Consider the following 23,362-nt stretch of genomic DNA (forward strand, 5'->3'; position numbering starts at 1 on the left):
CAGGGGACAATGCAGGCACAGAGGTGATTCCCACACTGCTGCCTTTTGGATGTCAGGTCATGACTGAGGCGGGAGAAACTGCAGGAGAGGTGTAGGAGAGAAGAAGCAGTTTTCATTTGGGACGTGCTAGGTTTGAGATGCAGGTGAGTCATTAGAGAATGAAGACGTCAAAGGGGATGTCAGTTATATGAATCTAGATGAAAAGATCTGGACTAAAGAAATAAGCCTGGGTAGCCTAAGGATGGTATCTAATGGCAGGAGAACGGGCCAAGGCAGCCAAGGGGATAGAATGAACAGTCATGTGGGTCTGAAGCCACCAAAACTGTCTGTAAACTGGCCCATGCGCTTCAGGCTCCAGAAGCGGGGTTTGTGAGCATTGAGGCTCACGTGGTACACAGCAGGGATTATGAGGCAGACCACGGCCGACAGAGGCAGCTGAAAGCATGCTGATTGGGGTAAGATGGGGGAACCTGCAATTGTCCGCATGGGGCGAGTCCAGCACAATCCGATTTTGGATGTGATGTTCTATGTCATCGGGGTACATCTCCATTAATGTCACACTTCAGGGACTTTCTGCAGACTATGGGCTTAAAGTGGGTTGAGGTATTAGATGAAAAACAACAACAGAACTCATCAGTGTCATTGTGAAATATTGTTTTTGGGAAGAGAAAAGAAAGTGATGATAATTTCCCAACAATATGCAACGATTGGGCCAAACCTGTTTTTCATGTGGCGAGATCATTCAAATGAGTGATGATATTTTGAGGAAAGATAATTATGCTGCGTATATAGGACACAGCCAGTTAAAAGCAAAAAAAAAAAAAAAAAAAAAAAAAAAAAAAAAAAAAAATTTAAGTTAAAAAAAAAAAAATTCAATCAATCGGCTTGTTTCTCACCCTTTTGTTCCATACCTTGGTAGGTGGTTGAGTGTGTCTTTCCCCTACTTTCTTGTTTATTTTAGCACTGTGTAGGTCAAGCAGGTTACTTTTAGCTTGAAGCAACCCGAGGTTGCTTTCAATTGCTTCAAGTGTTTCCTTATCATCAATTTTTCATTGCGTTAAGTAATTCATGACCAAATTTTTATTGTTAAAAATTAAAAGATAGAAAATATGGCTAGGGTTTTTTTTTTTAAACTCCTCCCCTCAATTCAGTACTAATCCTATGGTTTTTGTGTGTGTCCTTGGGAACCCCTTTAAGGTGCATTTCCATGTGTATTCTCTGGAGGCGTGTATCCTTTGGAAATGTATACTGCTTAAGTCTTTTACACATAAAATTGTTACTTTTTTTTTTTCCTGCGCAAAGGTCTGTCTTATAGATCTTGCTGTGTCAGGGCATTCTGAGTTGGATAAGATTTTTTAAATGGGTAGATGGGATTCTGTGTGGAGGGGATGTGCTCTATTCTGCCATGCTTCCCTATTTGCAGCTCTTGAGGTTGGTTCTGATTTTTGCCAATACAAACAGGCTGCCCAGAACCTCCCCTGACATGCCTCGTGTGTTCCGTGAATCTTCCAGGAAGAACTGTCCAGTCAATATTCTTTTCTTGGAGGAGTTTGATTTGTACCCACAAATGGAAACTTAACAAGCATTTGTGAAACATTTCCTTTGTCCTGGGCTTGGTGTTGGATGGACTTGTAGCCATCATCTCATTTAAACCTTCAGGAACTAGTGAGGGAGTGTGTTTCTATGCTTATGTTAGGGGTGAGGGACAGGAGATTCCTAAAGGAGAAACAATCATCTCAAGAGAAAATGGTGAGCAGATGTTGCACAGTGCTTAAAGCAAGGTGACCAGAACTGACCCACTGTATCATGTCACCTCCATGCATGGGCCTGTGACAACCTCTTCTAGTTATTGAGAAGGGAGGTCTTGGAAGTCATCTCTCCTAGATTCTGAATTTGATTTTTGCTCTTCTCTGCAGGGCACAACATGAGACCATGTCGTGTCACTTAACCTCTTCCAACTTGGGCTTCCTTGTCTGGAAAGCAGAGCTTCAAATAATACATTGGTCACAGGGTGTGTGACTTGTGGGTTACTCTGCAGATCCAACATGCGTGAGCTTTGAGAGATAAGAATTGCTAAATATTCAAAACTTTATACTGTAACTGTGTGAAAATTAGCAAAGTACCTGTCCTCAGGAAGATTCAGTTCTGTACTAGCTCTGGCTAACCACCATCGCCAGGACACAGTGACGCCCGGGTCATCAGGGGACCAACTAAAAGGTCCTCTTAACTCCCACCCCTTTTCTTACAGAATACATACTGGTTTAAACATCTCTTGATGTTTTTATTAGTCAAAAGAGATGATCTACATTAGGAACATTTGTTTTATTGTGAATCACATCAGAAAACAGGACGCGGATCCCCTTTCCACAGACCTCTGGTAATTTGGGAAATAAACATGACTTGAGAGTTGGGTAAGTATTAGAGCCTTCAGTACAGTAAGAAGTAAATTGTTCAATGTCTTCTGTGTATCACAAACTATACATATATGCTAAAGCTTTACTTGAAGTACTAGAACTCTTTCGGCTGCGAGTTCTAAAAGTGTTACCTAAACTTTCATGAGCAAAAGAGGTAATTTATTGGCTCATGAAACATTCAGTGCCAGTACATTCTAGCTTCAGGCAGAGTCGCATCCAGGAGCTCAAACAGGGTCACAAGGACCCAATCTTCCTCCCTTCGGGGTTCTCATCTGTGGTCCTCTATTTGGTTCCCTTCTTAGTTGGGTTCACCTTTCGTGGTGGTGACACGGCTGCCGGCTGCTGTCGGCTGATGTCCTATTCTCTCGGTAATTCAAATCGAGTAAAATAAAGTAACTTAAGGTGGGCCCTACTTGGACTGATTGGTCTGGATTGGGTAAGGCATCCATCCGGAAACTGATTACCATATTTCCCTATGTTTAAGACACACCTTTTAAAAAATATTTGGGGTCTAAAAACTGGGTGCATCTTATACAGTGGTTGTAGATTTTTTACTTGCATTTCCCACTTTTTTGCTCTTGTTTTTGGGCTCATTGTTGGAGATAGTGATGAGACACAGGTGAGGGCAAGCTAATGGATAGGAATTTTGACAGGGATGAGGAGTTGATAAATTTTATGATGAATAAAACTTGAGTTCAATAACTTTATGTAATACATTTTTTCCCCTAAATTTTGGGCCCCGACATTAAGGTGTGTCTTATACATGGGGTGTCTTATACACGGGGTGTCTTATACATGGGGAAATATGGTATCGGTAGCCAGGAGATGAATTGTTTTCATGGGCCAACCCTAGGTCAAAGCTGTGTCCTCGAAGTGAGAGGCAGAGAGACAGTCCCCACTCAAGTTACTTGGACCGTGAGAAGAGAAGCCAGTTCTACAGGAGAAAAGCAGGGCAAGCAGGCATTTCATCTGGGGACTTCTCCCCAGAGATGTGCTCCTTCCAGGGCCGGGAAGCTGTGAGATGCTGCTAGTTAAAAACAAAGGCTTGGATGGAGTGCATGGGTCTGAAAGCCTGCTTTCCTTAGTTACTAATTCTGTCACCTTGGGCATGTCATTCCGCTCCCTGTGATCAGTTACCTCACCTCTAAAGTGGGGATGCTAATAGAAATGACTTCAGAGGGCTGTTGTAAAGATGGAAATAATGCATGAAAATATCTAGACACTTGTTCAGTGCTCTTTACCTTTTTGCTGGGTTTGCAAAAATCCTGGCTGCCTCACGTACATGAAGTATCACATTCGGTTCTCACAATAATTTCGTGGTGTAGCACTGAATGTTCTTGGTGAGACGAAGAGGTGGTCGCTTTGAGGGCTTAACTCACTTGCTAAAGGCCACCCAGCTAAAAATTGGACAAGCTGGGTTTTGATCCTGGATTTGACTGTCTCCTTAACCATTTCACTCTAAGTATCCTGTTCTTGCATTCCTGCTGCACCCTCCTTCCTCAGCTTCCCCCCACTCCCCCAGGACTGAGGGTGATCCGTGCTAGCAACTAGTAATCCGATCCCATTAGCAATGCTCCTGCCTGCTTTCTCTGAATGGCTGGTTGGCTCACAGTCACATTAAGGGAAATCTTTACTAAACCAATCCATGGAGTCTTCAAAACTATTGGTCTTTCCAACTTCCCATCAAGTGGCTTGCGCTCAAGGGTGAAGCAAGGGTCATACATCACAGGGAAGGTTCCCTTGACACTTCTCCACAGCTGGAACATGGACGCGGAGCGGTTTACTTTGTTGAACAACACAATTAGTGAAAATCAAAACGTCTACAGAAGCACTCGCTGTAGTAAATTATTAGGTAATTAACCTTAATGCTCCCTGCCCTGAATCACCAACTCACTTTTGCTGTGGAGCCGTGGAAAGGATTTTTCAGGCGTCCTAATATATGATTGCAGCATGGTTTACTGTGAGGCACAACCGAATTTTTTTTTTTTGTATTTTTGTATTTTTCTGAAGCTGGAAACAGGGAGAGACAGTCAGACAGACCCCTGCATGCACCCGACCGGGATCCACCCGGCACGCCCACCAGGGGTGACGCTATGCCCACCAGGGGGCGATGCTCTGCCCCTCCGGGGCGTCGCTCTGCCGCGACCAGAGCCACTCTAGCGCCTGGGGCAGAGGCCAAGGAGCCATCCCCAGCGCCCGGGCCATCTTTGCTCCAATGGAGCCTCGGCTGCGGGAGGGGAAGAGAGAGACAGAGAGGAAGGAGGTGGGGGTGGAGAAGCAGATGGGCGCTTCTCCTATGTGCCCTGGCCGGGAATTGAATCCGGGTCCCCTCGCACGCCAGGCCGACGCTCTACTGCTGAGCCAACCGGCCAAGGCAGCACAACCAAATTTGAACACAGTGGAAGGGCTTCAGGATGGAACAGATTCCAAAGAGGGAAGGGGAAGAATTTTCCATCAAAAGTCTGTATTTACAGACTTCCCATATAAAGCCTAAATGGAGAAAATGGGGAGCAGTTCTTTTTAAGCAATCTTTAGCCTACACTGTCTTTCTACAGCAAGTTTAAGCCCTTATCACATCATGCTTGGGCTCGTTTAATAGAGAACATCTAAAACGGTCTCCTTCTGTCTCTCCTCTCCAATCCGTTGTACCAGATGAATCTTTCTGAAGCGCAGGACTTATAACAGCACCTAATTCATAAGCCTTCAGTGGCTCCACCTTGCTAATCAACAACATCCAAACACCTTGTGTAAGGTTCTGATTCTTCCTCAATCTAGCTTTCAAACCATCTCCGTGTTGGGGCTCAACAGGAGGCCTTCGGGAACCTGCACACCCCTCCTGGGGTTTCTCCCCAGAGATGTGCTCCTTCCAGGGCTGGGAAGCTGTGAGAGGCTGCTGGTTAAAAACAAAGGCTTGGATGGAGTGCATGGGTCTGAAAGCCTGCTTTCCTTAGTTACTAACTCAGTCACCTTGGGCATGTCATTCAGCTCCCAGTGATCAGTGACCTCACCTCTACAGTGGGGATGCTAATAGAAATGACTTCAGAGGGCTGTTGTAAAGATGGAGACAATGCATGAAAATATCTAGACACTTGTTCAGTGCTCTTTGCCTTTTAGAAAATCACTGATACTCACATTCTGATCTCGCTGTTGTGTATCATGTTGTTAGAACCACAGCCCCCTGGAGTGGCAGCTTCCAGGAGCTATGCCAGGGTTGGGTGCTGGGATCCTGGGAGTGGCACAGGGTGGGCAGAGAGATAGGGGGTATGAGCTAGTTCATGGGATGAGTGAGAGGTACTCGCTCACTGCAAGAGGCTTGGAAAGAGTGAGTGACCAGGAGGAGGAGCTTGGAGAAACTCCCAGAGTTTGGGCAGAGAGGCACGGGCTCATTACAGGGCAGCCCTGCCTTTGACTACTGACAGCCAGGCTGCCGCTAATGGGGCTGGACAGGATGGGCTTGTGTCATCAGCACCCATTCAATGCATTTTAAGAAGTGATTTGAATTGTTTAAGAAAGACATATGTTCTCCACACAAATAAAGCATTACCTACCAGGCTGAAGTCTTCTTTGGTTCACTGTCCTCTTCCTCAGAGGTAGCTTCTGTTCTGAATACATTTCTGGACGTCACCTGTTTGTGTATCTGTGCACATCCACAGCTATTATATAGAATTTAAATTTTTTTGTTTATATTCATGGCATCATGCCATGTATATTGTCCTGAAACTTATCTTTTTCCATTCAGTAATAGGCCTTAGGAGAACTAGTAGCTAATAAGTTATTTCTTCTCTATGGCCTACTATCATATAGACCTATTATTATATATCTTGCATTTCTTTAAATAGCTACAGAGCATTCTATACTGTGATCAAGCCACAGTTTATTCAGCCATTGCTGTGCTAACAGGTATCAGGGTTGATCTGTGCTCTTTTTTTTTGTATCTTGGCACCTAAGCCAACACATTCATTTTGATTCCTACCAAATCCATTTGTTGAGTAAGTACAGTGCTTACTGAACGCCTGTTACATGCCAAGCACTAAGGTAGCTATTGGGGTAGTCTTGTGGTGCGGTCCTGCGATATCTCCTGGTGCGGTCTCCGTGACGTGGTTCTTTGCTGTGTTGTCTTATGATGCGGTCTCCGTGATGTGGTCCCGCGTCCTCACGCCATGCAGTCTTTTTTTTTTTTTAATTTTTTATTTATTTTATTTTTTTTAATTTTATTTATTCATTTTTAGAGAGGAGAGAAAGAGAGAAACAGAGAGAGAGAAGGGGGAAGAGCTGGAAGCATCAACTCCCATATGTGCCTTGACCAGGCAAGCCCAGGGTTTCGAACCGGCCACCTCAGCATTTCCAGGTCGACGCTTTATCCACTGCGCTACCACAGGTCAGGCCTACGCCATGCAGTCTTATGATGCGGTCTCCGTGACGTGGTCCCGCGCCGTCTCGCCATGCAGTCTTGTGATGCGGTCTCCGTGATGTGGTCCCGCGCCGTCTCGCCATGCAGTCTTGTGATGTGGTCCTACGCTGTCGCCTGGTTCCAGGCAGTGAGTGCTGCTCTCAGTTAGCCGTGGGATCGCAAGGGCAAAGCACCAGCACCATGTCATTTGCATATTGGTGATTTGCATTTTCGAAACCCCTCATGTCCAGAAAATGTCCATCTGTGTCTCTTGCTTCTGGTAAGAAGAAGAGGAAGGCCATTACTCTTGAGATGAAACTGAAGATCATTGCCAACCTGCACATAATGTAAGTGTTCTGAGCATGTTTAAGGTAGGCTCGGCTAAGCTGTGATTTTCATGTAGTAAGTGCATTTTAGACTTGTATTTTCAACCTTCTTGGAACACAGCAGCATGTGTAGTGGTCAGGGTTTTTCTAGGCAGTCCTATATGATACAGACGAAGAGATATGGGAATTCTGAAATAGTTCTCTTGCTCTCAAGAGTTCTTTCTTTTCCTTTTCTTTTTCTTTTTCTTTTTTCTTTTTTTTCATTTTTCCGAAGCTGAAAACGGGGAGGCAGTCAGACAGACTCCCGCATGCGCTCGACCGGGATCCACCCGGCATGCCCACCAGGGAGCGATGTTCTGCCCCTCTGGGGCGTCGCTCTGTTGCATCCAGAGCCATTCTAGTACCTGAGGCAGAGGCCACAGAGCCATCCCCAGCGCCCGGGCCATCTTTGCTCCAATGGAGCCTCGGCTGCGGGAGGGGAAGAGAGAGACAGAGAGGAAGGAGAGGGGGAGGGATGGAGAAGCAGATGGGCGCTTCTCCTGTGTGCCCTGGCCGGGAATCAAACCCGGGACTCCTGCACGCCAGGCTGACGCTCTACTGCTGAACCAACCGGCCAGGGCCTCTTTCTTTTTTTAAGTGCTAGGTCTTCCTAACCTTAATACAGGTGAGTGTTTGTGAGAAAGGGATCATGAAACATGAGGGTGAGAGATGGTACATGGCTGGTTGTTGGGTTTGCAGATTAACTGTACCTTAGACTTGCACACATAATCTGATTCTACTTCATAGAAAATGTTCGCAGGAGCCAAGGGAAAATTCAGAAACTTAAAGGGCCACCCCATTCATTCTCAGCTATTCCAAGTGATGCTTCTTGAAAGCAGAGATCTTTTAGTATTCTTTTGGCTGTGAGTCTTTCAAAACCTGGGACTTTTGATTGTTGTTCCTAATAACAAAATTAATTTTCTGATGCCCAGAGATACAGCTTTTCCTCATGTCAATTTTTTTTACACAGTGTTCTTTGACTTTGAAATTACTATAATTCATTCAACCAATAGAAAATAAGGTAAAAATTGGGTTTTTATTTCAGAATGATTTGAGCTCAATTAACTTATCTTTTCTTAAGAAATCAATGGCTGCAAAGAAAAGACTTATTCTTGTTTCAAGACGTATAGTGAAAAAGCGAGGTTTTCTGTAAACAAGTGATTTGTGGGCATCAGTAATTTGCACTTCAAGAGAAAACCAGAAAACCAAGAAGGGGAAATGTTTGTTGGGGTGTGTCACCCCGACAAATGGTTCTCAGAGTTTTCAAGGAAAGGCTGAAGGAAGAAGGTGAATGATGGCAGTGGCTTGTCTGTGAAGTTACAACAGGTCTGGAACAGGCTGATTTGTCCAGTGAATCACGTGCAGGCATTCAGTTTCAAGGTCATTACAGATGGCTGGACTCATTGTGTCTTAGGTAACTCCTGTTTTCTTTGGAATATTATGTGGTTGTGAGTATGCATAGAAGGGGCATGGTGTGCAAACATCTAGATGGGATAAAATTGACATGATTGCCATGAAGGTGTGGTCAATCAGGAAAGTCACAACTGGGTATAAAGGCTTCCCTGCCACATTAGATCAGGTAGTGCCAAAAGTCATCCTGACACGTTTCTAAGCTCTGTTTTCAAGGAGAGGGGCCCTCCTCATCCTAGCACAAACCCAGTCCTTTGAATGTTTTTAACAAACAAAAGCGAAATAGCAGAAAAGCTGGAATCAGAGGTTTACCAGGGAACTCACTAAAAAGGAGAAAGCATGTTGGTCACACTTATCTCTTATTTGAATGAGAAAGCTACTGAGTCTTGCTTTTTGTAGCTAAGCCAGCAGTTAAAGTAAGTTTTCAAGCTCAGAGAGGACATGAGATTTGCATGGAGTTTCCCTAATCAGAGCAAGGATACAATGTGGCTATCAGAAAAATGAAATTCGGTCCAGCCCTGTTAAATATTTATGGATTATCTCTGATATGGCAAACCTGCTCTGGGCACTCTGACCCACTTTGTCTTATTTCATTTTCACTGAGAGTCACCTCCTTGACTTCAAATTGCTAATAGCACCATTTTTTTCCCCTGAAAAACTGACTCTCTCAGAGTCTAATTTCCTATTCACTTATTTCAAGCAAAGGGAATAGAAAATAAATTTTCTAACACTTTCTTCTACCTCAATGTATTTATTTTGCCACTGAATATGAATGATTTTGGAAAAATGAAGATACAAAAGGATGTGGAAAACAGGAATCTACAGCAACATGAATCACATCTTATAAATGCCAATTATTGTGCCACACTTTAAAATTATATAAAAGTTGTTTATTTTTACTATCTCAATCAGTGCACAATGCGTATCTCTGTGAGCACCTCTTTGTCAACACATTTGATTGAGTATTGCTCTAGGACCCTGGTCAGCGAACTGCGGCTCTTTGGCCCCTTGAGTGTGGCTCTTCCACAAAATACCACGTGCAGGCGCTACCTCAATAAGGAATGTATCTACCTATATAGTTTAAGTTTAAAAAATTTGGCTCTCAAAAGAAATTTCAATCGTTGTACTGTTGATATTTGGCTCTGTTGACTAAAGAGTTTGCTGAACACTGCTCTAGGGCAAAAATCAAGTAATACCTTTGCTGGGATATAGAATATGTACATTTAAAATTATTTATTTATTTATTTATTTTGTATTTTTCTGAATTGAGAAGCAGGGGGGAGACAGACAAACAGAATCCTGCATGCACCCAACTGGAATCCACCCGGCATGCTCACCAGGGAGCAATGCTTGGCCCCTCTGGGGCATTGCTCCACTGCAACCAGGGCCATTCTAGCACGTGAGGCAGAGGGCATAGAGCCATCCTCAGCACCTGGGCCAACTCTGCTCCAATGGAGCCTTGGCTGCGGGAGGGGAAGAGAGAGAGAGAGAGAGAGAGAGAGAGAGAGAGAGAGAGAGAAAGGAGAAAAGGAAGGGTGGAGAAGCAGATGGGTGCTTCTCCTGTGTGCCCCGGCCAGGAATCAAACCCGGGACTTCCACACACCAGACCAACGCTCTACCACTGAGCCATCTGGCCAGGGTGTACATTTAAAATTTTAAGAGACACTGTCACAATGCCCTTCAGTGTCATCAGCAGTCTGTGAAAGAACAGGCATGCTCCAGTCTCACCAGTGCTTTGTATTAATGTCTTTTGCCAACTTGTTGGGGGTTGTTGCCATATGCTTGTTGTGGGATGGGTCAAGGAATGTGGTTAAGGTGATGTAGCCTCACACACAACATTCAAATTTTTAAAGGCAGAACAAACTCATGCATTATACACCTTAAAATGCATCCATGTAATTAATGTTCAGTGTTGACCCTCATGGTGTGGTGGTGACCATCTGAGCTATCAGCACCAAGATAGGGAGGGAGAAGTCAAGGGCAGGCTAAGGTCAGGAACCAGAGAGTCCTTGGGATGTTGGCTAGAATCTTGTACAGAGATTGAAACTGGAATCAAGATCCTGTTGAGATGTGCTACGAAGTCCATAGCAGAAAGGATGCTAAACTGGAAAGCCAAGTGAGGAAATAAGAGTCCAAAAGCAATCACCAAATCACTAGCCACAGAAGTAAGAAGTTAAAAAAGGTGCGAGAGGGTTCAGACAAATTTGAGTATATAGTACAAGGCTCCGCTGATGCAGCCAGGAGGGGAGAGCAGGAGCAGAACCATCCTATGAAAGTCTGAAGTCTCCTTTCTGGGGAATGCCCTCACTGGCCTTCAAAACGCAGATGTCTGCATTGAGCAAACAGTAGTCTTAGTTTCTTCTAAGGTCTCTTTTTATCCCCTTTATAGACCTGAAACTAATTTATAATTACACATTTATAACTTTTCTTTTTATCCCCTTTATAGACCTGAAACTAATTTATAATTACACATTTATAACTTCTCTTTCTAGTCTCATATGTGCAGTGTAGAGGTTGGCAAGCTTTTTTATAAAGAGCCAGCTAGTATGTATTTTAGGCTTTGTGAGCCCAACAGTCTATCTCAAATAGTCAGCTTTGCCATCAGAATGAGACAGCAGTCGCCTGACCAGGCAGTGGCGCAGTGGATAGAGCGTCGGACTGGGACGCAGAGGACCCAAGTTTGAGACTCCAAAGTCACCAGCTTGAGTGTAGGCTCATCTGGTTTGAGCAAGGTTCACCAGCTTGAGCCCAAGGTTGTTGGCTCGAGCAAGAGGTCACTCAGTCTGTTGGAGCCCCCCAGTCAAGGCATATGTAAGAAAGCAATCAATGAACAACTAAGGTGTCGCAGCAAAGAATTGATGCTTCTCATCTCTCTCCCTTCCTGTCTGTCCCTATCTTCTGTCCCTCTTTCTGACTCTTTCTGTCTCTGTCACACACACACACACACACACACACACACACACACACACACACAAAGAATGAGACAACAGTCACAGACAATACATAAATGAATGAGTGTGGCTATATTTTAATAAAGCTTTATTTAAAATAGCAGGTGGTGGGCCAGATTCAGAGCATGGGCTATGGTTTTCTGACCCCTGGCCTAGTTTGTTAAATGGAGATAATAATAGTATAAATCCCCTGTGGGGATTTAAGGACTGAGTAAGAACATTCAGGAAAACTACTTAGTTCAGGGTTTGGCTTATAGCTTTGATTTTTCTGTGTTCTCAATTTAAATGTTTAACAAATATCAATTAATTTTGTTATGATCACTGTAATTACTTTTATAAGCCTGTTTAATATATACGCTGATGAAAATGTTGGATGAAAATGTTGGTCCTTGTCATGAATGCTAATTGGGTAGGTCACTCATTCTTATTGAATTCTACATACTTAGAATTTCCCCCCCTGAGGTGCCCAAGTGATTTTAATCAAGACTGAACATATTCCTTAAACAAAAGAAGTATGAAAGAACTAAGTTTGCTAATTGTTCTTGGTTGAGGACATCGCCTGGCATTTGATCTTTGACAGGCCCGGTGTCTTCAATGGATTTCAAATTCAAATGGGGAGCTCAGTGATCTCACAGAAGCATAATAAAGACATCACTTGCCCAGAGCCCCCAAGGTTAGAGCGTCCTCAAACTCATTAAAAGCTATTTGACCAGAGTGTTCCTCTTCAAAGTAAATGAATATTCTGATGTGAGTGGCCGTTTGAACCCAACTATTTTGTAAGTGGCAGCTTGATTCCCTGTTTTGATAAATCTGATGATGTGTGTTTGAACATTAGTAAAGATTAGCAGGCATTCCAACTTGTTTGTACAGTCTTCTCTAAATTGGAGGAATTATCCTCTCATTAATACTGTTGTTTGCTGTTTGGGCTAAGGCATGTAGTGAGTGTATTGTGTAATTAGGATAAAACCGGAAACAAATGAACAGATTAGTTAATTGTCACAAGGAAATTTGCTCCAGAGGCATTTTACACCATGTCAAATGCAGAGAAGCCATTGAGGGTGACTGCTTATGTATAATTACATTTGAGTCTGATAATTTATTATAGGCAAATATTTTTTTTTCTCCTTTTCTCTCCTTCCCATTTAAAAAAATATTTTAATGTTTAATTTTATTGATATTTTAGAGAGAGGAAAGGAGAGAGCAGGAGAGAGAGAGACAGGAACATCTGTTCCTGTATGTGCCCTGACTGGGGATCAAACCGGCAACCTCTGCACCCTGGGTCAACGTCTAACCAACTGAGCTATCTAGCCGGGGCGTTATGGCAGAGCTTTTTTTTTTTTTTTTTTTTTTTTTTGTATTTTTCTGAAGCTAGAAATGGGGAGAGACAGTCAGACAGACTCCCGCATGCGTCTGACCGGGATCCACCAGGGGTGATGCTCTGCCCACCAGGGGGCGATGCTCTGCCCCTCCGGGGGGTCGCTCTGCTGAGAGCAGAGCCACTCTAGCGCCTGGGGCAGAAGCCAAGGAGCCATCCCCAGCGCCCGGGCCATCTTTGCTCCAATGGAGCCTTGGCTGTGGGAGGGGAAGAGAGAGACAGAGAGGAAGGAGGGGGGGGGGGGTGGAGAAGCAAATAGGCACTTCTCCTGTGTGCCCTGGCCGGGAATCAAACCCGGGTCCCCCGCACGCCAGGCCGACGCTCTACCGCTGAGCCAACCAGCCAGGGCTATGGCAGATCTTTATTTGCACTACTTAGTATCTTCTGAGACTGCAGTAGAATGTCGTGTCATTGGCCCTGAAGAAGCGGGGAGGGTTAGAATCACAAGAAGGGATATAAACCTTCTGTTGAAAAGCAATGTCAAAACATTTCTGAAGTTCTGGAGACCCCCATGGAGGGGTTCCGGGCAGGCAGTCCCAGAATGTGCTACTTTGGCATGGGGATTGTTTAAAGCGAAGGCGAACAAGGCCAAGCAAACTCAGGAGGAGATTTTTACCTCCTCCTAAACAGCCTGAAAGAATTTAGATAGAGAAGAGAGCTATTACTCAAAATACCTTTTTCAATTTTTTTTTTTTTACCTGAAAGTCTTATCTGCATGGCAGGATAAACACATTTGTTTATCAAAACACGGGTTGTTTTCATCTTTCTGTGAATTTCATTCCTCCCCTCTGAGATCTCAGACCCCTACCCCCTTCTCCTTAGCTCAGGATGGTGTATGAGTATTAATTATCTGACTGCTGGGGAGTCTCTCATGTTTTTGTGGGGCTTCTGTAGGTGTGAAATTAAATTTGTTTTTCTTCTGTTAATCTGTCCTTATGTCAATTTCATTTTTTAGGTCAGCCAAAGAACCTTACATGGGCGGAGAGGAACTTTATCCCTCCCAGTGTCGTTTTTATAATTCCTGACTGACAATTAGCTATCATAGTAATGGTAAAAGCTTTGGGAATTGAGAGATGATCGTTAATTCACTGAGTGACTTTGGGCCTCAAATAAATGAGTGATTAGAGTAACCAATCTGTCTGGGTTTGTCCAGGTCTGTCCCAGTATTAGCACTAAAAGTGCCATGTCCTGGGAATCACTTCAGTCCTAGGCAGGCTAGGACAGTTTGGTCACCCTATCTCAAAATGAGGCTACACAGCATTGTTAAAAGGATGAGGGATAGCTGTGACTCAGTTAGGGTCCAGCTTGGTTAAGTTGGATAAGTTATTTAACCTCTCTGAATTTCTCTATAAAATGAGACATTAAAATCTACTTTGTACTCTGTACAAATAGGGTATGTGTGACATAGGTGATCAGCGTACATGACATACAGCTAGCAGAAATAACCAGCAGCTGTTTTGTTGCCAATAAAAGATAAAAAGAACACAATGTGAGCCCTGAGGAAGGAGATTAGACTGAGCTAGGCGAGGGTGTGTGTGTATATATTTTTTAATGAATTCATATATTCAACAAATATTTATGTCTGAAATAGTGCTTTTCTTCTTGAAGCATATAGTCTCCTGAGGAAGACCGATGATATCAAAAAGTCACACAAATAAGATCGAGAATGACAACCATGACAAGGCAACAGAAGGGAATGGTGTGACACTATGAGAGCACTTAGTGGGAAGCATTGACCTGCTTAGGGGTGGTCAGAAATGGTTTTGCTAAGGAGCTGAGGGGTTAGCTGGGTCAAAAGTGAAAGGAAGACCCTGCCCAGCAGGGAAAAGAGTATCTGTGCTGGTCAGGAGCTGATGAGACAGAAGAAATAAAAGAATGTCAGAGATATCAGGAGACAGAAGCAGATGGAAGGTGCAGGGGGAAGGAGACAGGGCTGAACTGTGTCGGCCTGACGGACCCCAGGGAGGAGGGCTTTGTACCAGCTGTAACAGCAGTTGGAGGGCATTTCTGTAGAGTGTGGTAAAGAGAAAAAAGAATGAACACCTCGAGTGTAATCAAGACTTTAGATTGAGAGTGAGGGAGAGAGGAACAGGCTAAATGTCACCATGAGGGGGCAGTCAGCCAAATCCAGAATGTGGGACATTCGGCAGGACAAATGAACTGGGCTGGCTTTCTATCAAATCAATAATAACTCACATCGCTTCTCGGCCTTTTGGCTAAGATCAAGTGTAGTATCTGTTCTTATCAGTTTAATAATAACTCACAAGATAAAAGGTAGTGGGAAAAAACTGATATAGGATAGAAGGGCCTATTATAACAACATTATAACAACTAAATGCAGTGCACGGACTATGTTATTCAAACAAACCAACTGTACAAAGGCATCTTTGAGTCAACTGTGGTAATATGAATATGGCCTCATTGATGATATTAAGAAATTGTTAATATTGGTAGGTATGTAAATGACATGGTGGTTATGTTTTTATAATCCCTTATTAGAGATCCATGCTGAAGTATTATAAGAAATGACAAGACATTCAAGATTTGCTTTAAAATTCTCAGGCTAAAAAGTTATGCGGAGGATTGGGGATATAAACAAAATAAACTCAGTAAAGGGTTATCATTTTTAAAGCTGGTTGATAGATTTATGGCAGTTCATTATACAAGGTGGGGCAAAAGTAAGTTTACAGTTGTGAGTACAGGGTACACAGAGCTTATTCTTATATTATTATTTATTAATTATTGTATTATTTACTAATTATTGTATTATTTTCCATGTGAACAATTATAAACCTACTTTGTTCCACCCCAGTATTATTTTCTCTACCATGTATGTTTGAATGTCACCATAGTAAAAAGTTAAGGTTAGAGGTGGTGATAGATGGTAACTTGATTAGATATACATTTAAAAATATTTTTCTGGCCCATAAAGAATATGTTGGTTGAAAAGCACAGATTTGATTCAATGACAAGAAGACTCATTCTAGGGTAAGGAATAGCTGAACAGAGATGGAAACTCTTTTATTTAATTATAATGCAAAGAGAAAGGAGTAGAGAATGGAGACAAAATCTGGTGAGCTGTTGGCATCCAATCATCTCTTCCTGTTTCTTCTGGAATGAACAGTTCGATTATATGTCAGGAATCTCACCCCCTATGCATGGCTCCACCCTAGCTCCAGAGGAGGGTGACTCAGAGTTAGCCAATCAGAGTGCAGCATTGCCCTGATTAGCACAGAGATTGGTTCAGGGAAGGCAGTTTGGTTCCTTTGAACCAATGAGATTAAGACCTGAGACTTTTGTTGAAGCTCTGGGGAAGGAAGCACTGCTCTTCTCCTGGGCTTCCTCAGCTTAGAGCAGGAGTAGTCAACCTTTTTATACCTACTGCCCACTTTTGTATCTGTTAGTAGTAAAATTTTCTAACTATCCACCAGTTCCACAGTAATGGTGATTTATAAAGTAGGGAAGTAACTTTACTTTATAAAATTTATAAAGCAGAGTTACAGCACGTTAAAGCATATAATAATAATAATTACTTACCAAGTACTTTCTGTTGGATTTTTGCTAAGTTTTGCAGAATAAATCTTTATAAAACAACGTACTATAGTTAAATCTATCTTTTTATTTATACTTTGGTTGCTTTACTACCGCCCACCATGAAAGCTAGAACATTCACTAGTGGGTGGTAGGGACCAGGTTGACTACCACTGTCTTAGAGGGTGTGAGTCTGGTGCTGCTGGCAGGCACTGTCCACCATAAGGAGAATTTCCAGCTGGGAAAATTGGCCACAGTGGAAAGCAGGGTTGGGGGCTGGAGAGAGCAAGAAGTTAAATCCCGATAATATTATTTCGACTTGGGATCCAGCCAAGGCTGCTGTGAAGTTGCACTTAAACATTTTTGAGTTTATGAATCAGTAAGTCTTTTTCTCTCTCTTTCCTTTGGCCAATTTGGGCATATCTCATTCACTTGTAAATAGACAAGTTCTAGGTAATTGAAAGTTCTGTAGCTTTGTCACATTCACAGTTTTGTGTACCCTTAGTTATAAGTATTTCACAAGTTTTAAAAAAAAATTCTCAGATTTCTGCCAGTAGCTCAATTTCTATTTGATAATCAGCCAATGTTCCCTTTTCCTCACTATAAATCTTTCACAATTTCAACTTTATATGTTCACAAACTGCTTCTTAATAGCAACCTGAGTATTCTGTTGAAATCATTGTATACAGTAATTAGTAATCTGCAAGATAATTTTCGTTAATTTTAAATCCATCATGCAAAACAAGTTTGGACGAAAGTGGAATTACCAACAAAAGAGATGAATCGGAGTGTGAAGGCAGCCGCACAACCCTGGAAATACAAATGTGCAAATTTCTCAGGAAGTAATCATTGTCTCGATTTTTACTTCTAATTATAATTTAATTATGGACCTACTTTTGCAACATTTTAAAAGTACATAGTTAGCATTTAAGTACTTTCCATATAATTATCTATTATTGAACCTGCTCATTGTGGAGCGCTTGCTGCATAAATCACTGTGTTTTGTGTAAAAATATTTTTCACTTCAGGTTGACTTGAAATAAAGAAGGACATTATGTGAATGGTACTTAGTGGGTCCCTAGCACTGCGTAGTATAAATGTAAAACAACTTCCAAACCTGTAAGAATTATTTTATGAGTTTATTTGAGCCAAACTGTTGACAACTGCCAGGAAGCAAAGTCTCAATGAATTGAAAAAGTGCTCCGGAAAATGGCAGTTTCACCATTTATTTTATATTGTACATCAGAATCAAAGGGGAAGACTGAGGGGGTTACATGAAATTGGTGACAGATTAGGGAGATGGGAGAAGGCAAAGCAGAGGGGGTAGGAAATCTCTGAGATTGGATAAAAGTGAAAACGTATTATGTTGTTGAAATGTTTACATAGGCAGGAACAAGACAGTTAACAGCCAATGGTTCACATAACAATAACAATGAGGGGTGTAAAGCCAGTAGCTACGGCCACCATCACAGCCTCATAGCCAGTGCAGGTTCACATTTGATTTGCACAGACAGTAATGAAACAACGGAGCCAAGAACTGGTGGGCCATTAGCTTTCATTCTAGCTTGCACCCGGCAGGCAAGAAATACACACAGTGAGAAAATAACTCCCTTTCCATTCAGGGCTCCCAAAGCCACTGACTTATCTGAGTTTCCTAGGATCAAAGGTTCCTAGCTCACCAGTCTTATTCACCGCTGTTCCCCAACTCCTTCTCTCTGCACAAACTCTGCACAAACTGGCTTCTCCTTCAGCACTCCGCCATCTTGGCTGTTTCTCCTCTCCTCCATGTGGCCTTTCTCTGCTCTCCTCTCTAATGCTAATCTCAGGAACCAAGAGAGAGCAAGCTCCCATCTGCCCCATTTTATAGTATAGAAATCAAAACCTTTAATCCGTTATACAAACAAGGAAGTCTCTGTTACAAAGCCACTTATCTGAGGCATGAAAGGGATTCCTCATAAGAGTGCACTGCGCACATTATACAACAATCAAGGGTGTGGGAAAAAGCTTAGTCTTAAAACTAAGCCTTAGGCTATAAGGATGCTGCCTGCTTATAGCCAGTCCCTCACATCCAATGCAAACTATAAGCGAGTAAACATATACATCATATTTACAAACTTATTTGACCAACATTCCACCCCTTTTGCTTGCTTTACAATCTACAGGTATTCCTACAAAAGGAAATTAGGCACATTACAGAAATTACAACAACATGACAAATCATACAATTTCAACAATTACTAAGGTACATTTCACCAGTCTCTGAGCACTTTGCCAAAAGCACAAAATGTCCTCGGCCTTCTTTCTAGCCATGGGAAAAGCTTCCCGGGGCAGAGGAGTGCTTTCAGCAAAGCCGCCCCCCACCCCCATCAGGTATTTCACATTGTCCAAAATCCGTAAATCCATCCAACAAAGGAGCCAGTGCCCACTCCGGTCATAGTTCAGGAATCAGTCCACGCACATGGAGCCTCAGCCACACCCCTCATCCCTGCTGTCCAGGCAGGTCTTACAGTGTCCCAAAGAGGAGCACATGGCAACGGCAGTCAGCATTTCCATCTTTGCTCCAGAGAGCATGATGGCATTCACCCTTATGTCCCAAAATCGCAGACCTACCAGGGGTGTAGTAGGTATTTCTTGCTGCTGGGCTCTCACCTCCTGGAGACTGTAGATCACAACTCTAGTCCGATTCTCCTCATCCCCCAAAGAGGAACTGGAAACACCAGCTCCTGCTGCTGGGCTTGAGACCTGGGCCTCCTGCCACTGCTGGCTCTTCACAATGTCCATGGCAGTCTGCAACTCATGAACCTGTGATTCCTTCTCCAGCGGCTGCTCCATTTCCAAGAGAATCTCATGAACCTGGTCGGCCTCCTCTGGTGCTTGTTCCAGCTCCAGGGTCGGCATCTCTTTCTCCTGCGTTTGCTCCAGCTCCTTCCACTGCTTGGTTTGCAGGTCATGGGCAGCCTCTTCCTCAAAGCTCTCGGTTTCCTCATGCATGACTGTAAAAGTCAGACAGCCTATGGCCCCCAAAAGGACAGCCATGGGGAACCATAACAGCAGCCAGTCCTCTACTCCACTGCTCAAAGGTGGTGGTGGCTCCATACCAAACTGTATTGAATCCTGCCACAGACTACGCCAAATGTAAAGCTGGTAACCATGGCCACCATCACAGCTGCATGGCCAGTGCAGGTTTGCATTTAATTCAGACAGACGGTAAAGAAATGGTGGAGTCGGAGGATGGTGGGCCATTCTGTTTATTGGTGCCTCATCAAGACAGGCAAGCCACAAGAGAAGCCATGGAGGGCAAGGGGTCAGGGAGGCCCCTGCAATGGTGATAGCAGGAACTGAGAGAGCAAGCCCCTAGTCTATCCCCATTTTATAGTGTAGAAATCAAAACCTTTAATCCATTATACAAACAAGGAAGTCTCTGATACAAAGCCACCTATCTGAGGCATAATGGGATTCCTCATGAGAGTGCACCACCCCCTATCATGCAACAGTCAAGGGTGTGGGGAAAAGCTTAGTCTTAAAACTAAGCCTTAGGCTATAAGGACGCTGCCTGCTTATAGCCTGTCCCTCACATCCAGTGCAAACTATAAGTGAGCAAACATATACATCATATTTGCAAACTTATTTGGCCCACAACCATCCTGTGTTTACCTTACTTCCCTGAATTTGCAAGGCCATTGTGTAGGCTTTCCCTGAGCTTGTCAGGTTCAGTTTGTGGCCACATCTTGATTTATTAAAATAATTTTTTTTCATCTGCAATAGCTTCTTTGAACTTGACCATTTTAAAGAATGGAGTAGAGATGCACTCACTCTGCTGGCTTGGTTTGCTAATGCCGCTGAATTTTATTTCCTGAAACCCAGGAGATTTTTTTTTCTCATGCTAAGAATTTACTTCTTTTCTCATTGTTCCTCTTGGCACATTACTGGAGAATACCTGAGAATCCTGCCTCAGACACTGTGCTGGACCCTTCGGCACCACAGAAAAGAGAGTCAGTAAATATTTTACTGCAGACATGAGTCAGGCTGGAGAGTTTTAATTTGTTTACACTGTTGTAAAATACTGTACCTTAATCCACAGGTTACATAGAGACACCAAGTCCAAATGAATTTTTGAGGAATTTATTAATTAGCCGGCTAGCTACACAGGGCACAATCCCAAGTCATGTAGGCCCTCTTACCGTTCTAGACCTTCTTTTATACAAAATCAAGTCCTGGTTGGGGTGGGTAAGGAGGGAGCATGGTACAATAGTCAATTACTAACAAGCTTGCACATCTATCTATAGGATCTATTAAAAGGAAAAAGAAGCATTCCTACACCACAAGATAACACAGTAGTGACAATTGTTTTACATACCCGGCAAAGACACTCCCAAATCTTCTAGTGTCTACCCTGCATCGCTGTCGCCACAATGAAATGGTTAGCTTAGGATAAGGAGAGAGGCCAGATGAAAATACCTTTGCTAAAAGTGTTGTTTAGTTTACAAGTTCTATACATATGCAGAATTTCAAAAGGGATGATTTTTAGAAAGCATATAAAATGTTCTAGAACGCAGGTTTTTCAGACAAGGGGAGTGGTCTCATGATCCCTTTGTCTATTCGTCACCCTCAGAACTCCAGGAGGGGAGGGTGAGTCAAGAGTGTAGAATTCTTGCCTGACCTGTGGTGGCGCAGTGGATAAAGTGTCGACCTGGAAATACTGAGGTCGCCGGTTCGAAACCTTGGGCTTGCCCGGTCAAGGCACATATGGGAGTTGATGCTTCCAGCTCCTCCCCCCTTCTCTCTCTCTGTCTCTCTCCTCTCTCTCCCTCTTTGTCTCTCTCCTCTCTAAAAAATGAATAAATTAAATAAAAATAAATTAAAAAAAAAAGAGTGTAGAATTCTCAATTAAGGTACATAAACATTCTTTTCTAAAGGCTTTTAAGAGAAGTGAAGGGATTCTTAGATAAGTTCTACCTTGCTCTGTAGTTAAATGATGACTTATCTGACCCAGTTGTCCTTGCAAGCCAGGAAGCTCCTGCATTCTTCTGCCTCCATTCTCCACAGAAAGGGGCAAGAAGCCTGTCTTTTTCTCTTTAAAATGGCATTGCCAATACTAAGTTTTACAGTTCTTTGGCACCTGAGCACAACACCGTGAAGGGGCTTAGCTTATATAATGACACGATCACATCCAGGGGATGAACTCACCAATAAGAACCAAGGGGAAGTGCAAGCCATCCAGATGTCCATCAATTGACGCTGGACAAGCAGATGCAGATGATCCTTAGTGGAATGGTACGCAGCCATTATAGGGATGAGGCACCGACACAAGCTGCAGTGTGAACCAACCTTGAAGACATTATCCTGAGTGAAAGCAACCAGGCACCAAAGGCCATTTATATAAAATATAATTTCATGTATCAAAATTGTTCAGAATTGGCCAATCTACAAAGACAGAAAGTAGATTAGTTGGTTGCCAGGGGCTGGAGGGAGAGAACAGTAGGGAATGGCGGCTAATGGGTATGAGTTTCTCTGTGGGACGATGAAAAGGTTCTGGAATTAGATAGTGGTGATGGATGCAGAGCCCGGAGGGTGCACTTTAAAAGGATGGATTTTATGATAGGTGAATTACATCTCAATAAAGTTGTTATTTAAAAAATAAATAAATAAAATAAGAACAATCAAAGGGAAGATCATGCTTGATCTGAGCCTGTGAAATTTTTTCCCTGGAAGCCATGTTCTGGGACTCCTCATTCTGGGTCCTAAAGAAACTCATCTATCTGACTGCTCTGGAGAAGCGTGCCCTTGACCGAGCAGCCCTGCAGGGAAGGGGCAATGGTGGCAGCGTTTGCTCATTGCCAAGGGCAAGAGTAAACACACACTAGGGCACATTGCCTCTTGATTACCTCTTGGATAGGGATTCTAGAACTTTCTAAGCAGTGGACCGAACAAAGATAAAATTTGTTTATTTTTGAAAACATAGGTTTCAGTGACCAGTTCTGTTAATTTCTCCCTATATACCTGTGCATTCTGTTTGGTTTTCTCTAGCTCAGAAGTCCTCACTCAGGGCAGTCCCCCCCCCCCCCACCCCACCCCAGGGATATTTGGCAATGTCTGCAGACAGTTTTGGTTATCACACCTGGAGGGAGGAGGTGGAGGACAAGAAAGCTGCCAAACTTACCCTACAATATACAGGACATCCCCAACAGTAACAGCAAACTTCTGATGTGAATGTCAGCAGTGCCAAGGTTGAGGAACCCTGCTCCAAACCATATAGTCTCCCAACTCTTGGATTTCACTCCAAACCATTGCTAGAAAAGTCTTCCAAAAACACAAATCAGATCATTCATCTTTGTCCACTGGGGCTGTTTTCTCTTGCTGCTAGTTCTACTTAGCTCAGACTCGGTGGCTTTAAAGAACAAAATTTTATTATTTACTACCTACCCACCCACATCCCAGAATATTTGGAAGAAGACATACACTGCCAGGAAATGCAAATTGTTCGTGGCCAGCAGCATCACCCCCTCAGGTCCACGTGCGGATAACACAGGCGCCTGTTGAAACAACTCTCCCCACACGGCCTTTTCCATGGGAGTAGTTACCAGGGAAATCTAAAAACATTAAGTCTGACAGATCAGACTTTTATGTATTTATTTCCAGTTGTGTGGGTTTAAATATGCAAGCCCTGACACTGGCTGCATTTTTCAACTTTATGACCCAACAAGGTTCAGCCGCAGACAAGTGTTTAGAAGAGTCAGTGTCCACGGGTGGTGTGAGAACGGGGCTGCCCCCCGCCCCCTGCCCCCCACCCCCCGCCCCCTACCCTGTTACTCGTTATTCTAAGAAGGAGGAAAGTTTTAGGCAGAGATTAATGGAAATTATTCAGTAACTCCTCATTTATTACTCCCCAGCTCTCTTGTCTGAGTAAATCAGAGATACAACTATAG

General features: G+C 43.3%; 1 pseudogene; it reads left to right on the top strand.

Annotated features, from left to right (window-relative positions):
* Nucleotides 1–15,101: 15,101 nt before the first annotated feature.
* Nucleotides 15,102–15,241, top strand: LOC136309660 (U2 spliceosomal RNA; annotated as a pseudogene).
* Nucleotides 15,242–23,362: the final 8,121 nt, after the last annotated feature.

The sequence above is a fragment of the Saccopteryx bilineata genome, chromosome 6 (genome assembly GCF_036850765.1).
Source record: "Saccopteryx bilineata isolate mSacBil1 chromosome 6, mSacBil1_pri_phased_curated, whole genome shotgun sequence".
Taxonomy (NCBI): Eukaryota; Metazoa; Chordata; class Mammalia; order Chiroptera; family Emballonuridae; genus Saccopteryx; species Saccopteryx bilineata.